The sequence below is a fragment of the Bombina bombina genome, unplaced genomic scaffold (genome assembly GCF_027579735.1).
Source record: "Bombina bombina isolate aBomBom1 unplaced genomic scaffold, aBomBom1.pri scaffold_626, whole genome shotgun sequence".
Lineage (NCBI taxonomy): Eukaryota > Metazoa > Chordata > Amphibia > Anura > Bombinatoridae > Bombina > Bombina bombina.
This window is the reverse complement of record NW_026511881.1, coordinates 126878-134265: the sequence shown is the minus strand read 5'-3', so window position 1 is coordinate 134265 and position 7388 is coordinate 126878. Positions and strand designations below refer to the sequence as shown.

At 43.4% G+C, this 7388-nt stretch overlaps 1 pseudogene; it reads right to left on the bottom strand.

Moving 5' to 3' along the window:
• Positions 1 to 630: 630 nt before the first annotated feature.
• On the bottom strand, positions 631 to 862 carry LOC128643994 (transcription elongation factor 1 homolog; annotated as a pseudogene).
• Positions 863 to 7388: the final 6526 nt, after the last annotated feature.

Genomic DNA, 7388 nt, shown 5'->3' with positions numbered 1-7388 from the left:
TTTGACTGTATTCCAGTGCTGGTGTGCTTGCACATGTGCAGTAACTCTCCGTATACCTGTTGTGTAACCTAGGTTCCATTATGGCAGCACTATCAATTAGAGTTAGGGGCATGAAATGTATTTAGTGTCCCTTTAAATGCATTTAAGACTACTTTAATTTGAAGATTAAAGGTGATTTAAAGTATCTGCACTGCACAGTCAGCAGTTAAAACAAAGGGATACATGGTTTAATAGCAGGTGAACATTTAATACCTGGTCTTGAACAGCTCCTCACCAGGGCACATTTACTTCCTGGTTTTTGATGTTTTGGTGGTACACAGTGCTTGGTATAAATTAGAGAAATGTGTAATAATACTCCCCATTTTTGATTACAGAGCAAATAAAATGCTAGTCATATAAACCTTGGATTCACACGCATATAAAAGAGCCACTATTTGATTGCTTTTAGCTTCTGTATGCCTATATTTTTTGATGGCTGAACTGCCTCCCTTATCCAGATCCAAGGGTTTTAGTAACTGAGCTCCATGAACTTGAACTGAGGTTGTGTGTGGTGTAATCAATGGACCAAAACACAAATGTTGGCAGCTGTGAGGGAAGGAGGGTAAGAGATGTCTTCACAAGTAGAGCCTGCTACTGATAAGCTGCTTCACAGACATCAATCCAGTCACTATACACATCTACAGGCTCTGGAAGATAGGTTATCCAGGCAAACGGTGCAGGAAATCACCCCAGTGTTCCGTTCTCTATCCATCTTGACGTCACAGGATTTCTCGTGGTTACAGAAGGTGCAGGTAAATTGCATGTCAAGATTTCCAGTCTTCTTCTTAGGTGTAGGCTTCCTCTTCGACTTTCTGTGCCCCATTTCTGCATATAAGCTTTTCCCGCCCTGAGCACATTACCGTCTATACAGCTTTGTAGAATATAACCGGAAATTTGAAAACTACATTGCTCTGATAGTAAGGTGTCTGTCGCCTCTGCTGCTGCAAAGGTTGACCTCTTTCATAAGTCTGATGAAGAGGATACCTCGGTAGCTTCTGAGGGGGAAATCTTAGATTCAGACAGTATAATTCCTTTGGCTGATTCTGAAGAGGTTAACTTCAGATTTAAGCTTGAACACCTCCGCTTACTGTTAATAGAGGTATTGGCTACTTTGAAGGACTCCGATGCTTCTGTCGCTGTCGACCCTAAGAAATCTAGTAAACTTAATAAGTACTATGATGTTCCTTCCTCTGTGGAAGTGTTTTCTGTCCCTGACTGTGTGTCGGAGATCATTGCACAGGAATGGGATAAGCTAGGGATACCTTTCTCCCCTTCTCCCATTTTTAAAAATATGTTTCCTGTTGCTGTGTCCATTCGAGACGTATGGTGCACAGTGCCTAAGGTAGAAAAGGCTATTTCTATTTTGGTTAAGAGAACCACAATCCCTATTGAAGATAGCTGTTTCTTTAAGGATCCTATGGACAAAAAGCTTGAGGCTTATTTAAAGAAGATGTATGTGCATCAGGGTCTACAATGGCAACCTGCAGTTTGTATTGCCACAGTAGCAAGTGCAGCATCTTATTGGTGCAATATCTTGTCTGAATTGATTTTAAAAGAGACTCCTTTAGAGGAGATCCAAGATAGGCTTAAGGCTCTCAAACTTGCCAATTCCTTTATCTCTAATGCTAACATACAAGTCATTAGACTGCTAGCCAACATGTCTGGCTTCACTGTTCTTCCCACAGGGCTATGTGACTGAAATCTTGGTCAGCTGATGTTACCTCTATGTCAAAGCACTTTTTGTTACCTTACAAGGGTAAGACCCTGTTTGGTCCTGGTCTAGTGGAAATAATTTCTGAAATTACGGGTGGAAAGGGGTCCTTTCTGCCACAAGACAAGAAGAATAGACCTAAGGGGCATCAAAATTCTAATTTTCGTTCCTTTCGTAACTTCAAAGGTCAGAAGTTTTCCCCTTCCTCCTCCAAGCTGGAGCAGTCCAAGTCCTCTTAGAGACCCAATCAGCCTTGGAATAAGGTGAAACAAGCAAAGAAGCCTTCATCTGAGACTAAGTCAGCATGAAGGGTCCACCCACAGTTCAGTGCTGGATCAGGTGGGGGGCAGACTTTCCTTTTTTCAACCTGCTTGGATATGCAATCTCCCAGACCCTTGGGCTGTGGACATAGTATCTCAGGGTTACAAAATAGACTTCAAGACTTGTCCTCCCAGGGGCAGATTCCACCTTTCAAGATTATCTGCAGACCAGGTAAAAAGAGAGGCATTCTTGAACTGCGTCCAGGACCTTTTCTCCCTGGGAGTGATTGTTCCAGTTCCACTAAGGGAACAGGGTATAGGATTCTATTCAAATAGACCTAAAGTGTCTCAACAAATTTCTCAGGGTGCCGTTTTTCAAAATGGAAACCATTCGTTCCTTTCTTCCTTTGGTCCAAGAAGGTCAGTTTATGACGACCATAGACCTGAAGGACACGTATCTTCATGTTCCCATCCACAAGGATCATCACAAATACCTGAGGTTCGCTTTTCTAGACAAGCACTTTCAATTTGTTGCTCTTCCGTTTGACTTTACTACAGCTCCCAGAATTTTTTCAAAGGTTCTGGGGGCTCACTTGGCAGTTATCAGGTCTCAGGGAAATGCAGTGGCGCCCTATCTGGACGACATCTTGGTTCAGGCGCCATCTTTTTAACTACCAATATCTCATACAGAGATCTTGTTGTCTTTTTTACGTTCCCACGGATGGAAAGTGAATCTGGAGAAGAGTTCCCTTGTTCCAGCTACAAGGGTGGTTTTCTTAGAGACCATCATAGATTCTCCATCTATGAAGATTTTTCTGATGGAGGTCAGAAAATCCAAAATTCTCTCTTCTTGCCTCTCTCTACAGTCTACTGTTCGGCCATCAGTAGCTCAATGCATGGAGTTCCTTGGCCATGAAGGAGGTGACTCGGATTATTTAGAGGGCAGAAACTCACAATTGTCTTCTATCTGCCATCCACGTTCCAGGAGTGGACAACTGGGAGGCGGATATTCTGAGTGGACAGACTTTTCATCCCGGGAGTGGGCTCTCCACCCGGAGGTGTTCTCCGGGTTAACTCTCAAGTGGGGGGTGCTGGAGTTGGATTTGATGGCGTCTCGTTAGAACACCAAGCTTCCAAGGTACGGTTCAAGGTCAAGAGATCCTCAGGCCGCCCCTGATAGATGCTCTGGTGGTTCCTTTGGCTTTTGGTCTAGCATACCTGTTTCCTCCGTTTGCGCTCCTTCCTCGAGTCATTGCTTGTATCAAACAGGAGTGTCTGTAATTCTAATAGCTCCTGCTTGGCCTCGCAGGATCTGGTTTTCAGACCTAGTGAAGATGTAGTCTCTCCCTCCTTGGAGATTTCCTCTGAGGAAGGACCTTCTAACTCGGGGTCCTTTCCTCCATCCAAATCTTGTTTCTCTGAAGCTGACTGCATGGAGATTGAATGCTTAGTTCTGGCTAAGCGTGGGTTTTCTGAGTCAGTCATTGATACCATGCTTCAGGCTTGCAAGCCTGTTACTCGTAAGATTTACTATTAGGTATGGCGCAAATACCTGTATTGGTGTGAATCAAAAGGCTACTCTTGGAGTAGAGTCAGGATTCCTGGAATTTTGTCCTTTCTCCAGGAAGGTCTGGAGAAAGGGTTGTCAGTCACTCTGAAAGGTCAGATTTCTGCATTATCTATTCTAAGCGTATGGCAGATGTGCCAGATGTTCAATCCTTTTTTCAGGCCCTGGTCAGAATCAGGCTTGTGTTTAAACCTATTGCTCCTCATTGGAGCCTTAACCTAGTTCTTAAAGTTTTGCAGCCGGCTCCGTTTGAGCCTATGCATTCTGCAGATTTTAAGTTGTTATCTGGGAAAGTTTTGTTTCTTATCGCTATTCTTCTGCTCGCAGAGTTTCTGAACTCTCGATTTTTCAAACTGATAAGGCGGTCCTTCGTACTAAATTGGGGTTTCTCCATATGGTGTTTTCGGATAGAATTATTAATCAGGAAATAGTTGTTCATTCTCTTAGTCCTGATCCTTCTTTTAAAAAGGAACCTCTGTTTCATAACTTGGATGTTGTGTGCTCTTAAATTCTACCTACAGGCTACTAAGGATTTTCACCAGTCTTCTGCCTTGTTTGTTTGTTTCTCAGGAAAGCATAAGGGTCATAAGGCCACTTCTACTTCTCTTTCCCTCTGGTTGAGAAGTATGATTTGTTTTGCTTATGAATCTGCTGGACAGCAGTCTCCTGAGAGAATTACGACTCATTCCACTAGGGGTGTCTCCTCTTCTTGGGCTTTGAAAAATGAAGCTTCTGTAGAACAGATTTGCAAGGCGGCAACATGGTCCTCTCGGCATACTTTTTCTAAATTTTACAAATTTGATACATTTGCCTTGGCTGAGGCTTCTTTTGGGAGAAAGGTCCGTCAAGCGGTGATGTCTTCTGTTTAGGTCTGCCTGTCTTGTTCTCCCTCCCTGTTCATTCCGTGTTCTCTAGCTTGGTTATTGGTTCCCACTAGTAATTGGAATGACCTTGTGGACTCTCCATGTCTTAGGAAAGAAAATAAAATGTATGTTTACCTGATAAGTTTCTTTCCGGACATGGAGAATCCACAACCCCACCCTTAAGATTAGACAGTATTTTCTTCTACAAGATACGACGAGTCCACGGATTTCATCCTTACTTGTGGGATATTATCCTCCTGCTAACAGAAAGTGGCAAAGAGCACCACAGCAGAGCTGTGTATATATAGATCCTCCCTTCCCCTACACCCCCAGTCATTCTCTTTGCCTGTGTTATACTAGGAAGAGATAAAGTGAGGTGTTAGTTTTATTTTCTTCAATCAAGAAGTTTTTTATTTTAAATGGTACCGGTGTTTACTATTTTCCTCAGGGGGTTATGGAAGAAGATTTCTGCCCTGAGGTTGATGATCTTAGCAGCTGTAACTAAAATTCACGCTGGTTCCCACAAGACTTCTGAAGGTAACAAATGAGACATCTTCAGTGTGGAGACCGGTTTCATGCTACAAGCAGCATTAAGGTATGTGCAGCCCTTTATTTCCGAGGAGACTTGATATACCAGAACTGGCTGGCATTTATTTCCCTGTATGGGAATGGGGTAAGCAGTAGACCTGTTATACAGAGGGGTGTTACTGGAGTCCCTTGTTTTTTATTTTTCTAAGTTGACATTATAAGGGCATTTTATGACACTATGGGAGAGGCAAAAAGAAAAACGGTTAATAGAGTTTTTTTATTTTTGCAGATAACCAGTATGACTTGCTGGGATGTGTTTTGGGGTGTATATTGTTCCACTTAGCTTGTGTGTAAAACCGCTTCACCATGCAGTTGAGTTTGGGCCTACTCTGGCATCGGACAGATTCGGACGTTACGTCCTTTAAATTTAAGCTTGAACACCTCCGCCTGTTGCTTCGGGAGGTTTTAGCAACTCTGAATGATTGTGACCCTATTGTGATACCACCAGAGAAATTGTGTAAGATGGACAAATATCTAGAGGTGCCTACTTACACTGATGTTTTTCCAGTTCCTAAAAGAATTTCGGAAATTATAAGAAAGGAATGGGATAGACCAGGTATACCGTTTTTCTTCCCCTCCTAATTTTAAGAAAATGTTTCCCATATCAGACACCATTCGGGACTTGTGGCAAACGGCCCCTAAGGTAGAGGGAGCTATATCTACCCTGGCTAAGCGTACAACTATAACCATTACGGACAGTTGTGCTTTCAAAGACCCTATGGATAAAAAGTTAGAGGGTTTTCTAAGGAAATTATTTATTAATCAGGGTTTTCTTTTACAACCTATGGCCTACATTGTTCCAGTAACTCCGTTAGATGACATTTAGGATAGAATTAAGGCTCTTAAGCTAGCTAATTCTTTCATTACTGATGCTGCTTTTCAAATTGCTAAATTAGCAGCGAAAAATGCAGGATTTGCTATTCTAGCGCGTAGAGCGTTATGACTCAAATCTTGGTCTGCTGATGTGTCATCAAAAACTAAACTTTTAGCTATTCCAGGAGGACCCTCTGCTTCCTCTTCTTCCACAAAGCAGGAAGGGAATTTTGCCCAATCTAAGTCAGTCAGGAGACCCAACCAGACTTGGAATAAAGGTAAACAATCCAAGAAGCCCGCTACTGCTACAAAGACAGCATGAAGGGGCGGCCCCCGATCCGGGACCGGATCTAGTGGGGGGCAGAATTTCTTTCTTTGCTCAGGCTTGGGCAAGAGATGTTCAGGACCCCTGGGCGCTGGGAATCGTGACCCACGGGTATCAACTGGAATTCAAGGACTTTCTCCCAAGAGGGAGATTTCATCTTTCAAGATTATCTGTAGACCAGATAAAAAGAGAGGATTTCTTACGCTGTGTAAAAGACCTCTATACCATGGGAGTAATTTGTCCCGTTCCAAATCCGGAACAGGGACAGGGATTTTACTCAAATCTTTTCGTGGTTCCCAAAAAAGAGGGAACTTTCAGACCTATTTTAGATCTCAAGTGTCTAAACAAGTTTCTCAGAGTCCCATCGTTCAAGATGGAGACTATACGAACAATCTTACCAATGATCCAGGAGGGTCAATATATGACTACCGTGGATTTAAAGGATGCTTACCTATTCCTATTCACAAGGATCATCATCAGTTTCTAAGGTTTGCCTTCCTGGACAAACATAATTTTGTGGCTCTTCCCTTTGGGTTGGCCACAGCACCCAGAATCTTCACAAAGGTTTTAGGGTCGCTTCTGGCGGTTCTCAGACCGCGAGGCATAGCAGTGGCGCCTTATCTGGACGATATTCTGATCCAGGCGTCAACTTATCAACTAACAAAATCTCACACAGACACAGTATTGTCTTTCCTGAGAACTCACGGTTGGAAGGTGAACATAGAGAAGAGTTCACTAGTTCCACAGACAAGGGTTCCCTTCTTGGGAACTCTGATAGACTCGGTAGACATGAAAATATTCCTGACAGAGGTCATGAAATCAAAGATTCTAAAGACTTGCCGAGCACTTCAGTCCATTCCTCGGCCATCAGTGGCTCAGTGTATGGAGGTAATTGGGTTAATGGTAGCGGCAATGGATATCATTCCGTTTGCTCGCTTTCATCTCAGACCACTGCAGCTGTGCATGCTCGGTCAGTGGAATGGGGATTATGCGGATTTATCTCCTCAGATAAATCTAGACCAGGAGACCAGAGACTCTCTTCTTTGGTGGTTGTCGCCGGATCATCTGTCCCAGGGGACTTGTTTCCGCAGACCCCCGTGGGTGATAGTGACAACGGACGCCAGCCTTCTGGGCTGGGGTGCAGTCTGGAATTCCCTGAAGGCTCAGCGTGTTTGGACTCAGGTAGAGTCTCTACTTCCAATCAATATTCTGGAACTGAGAG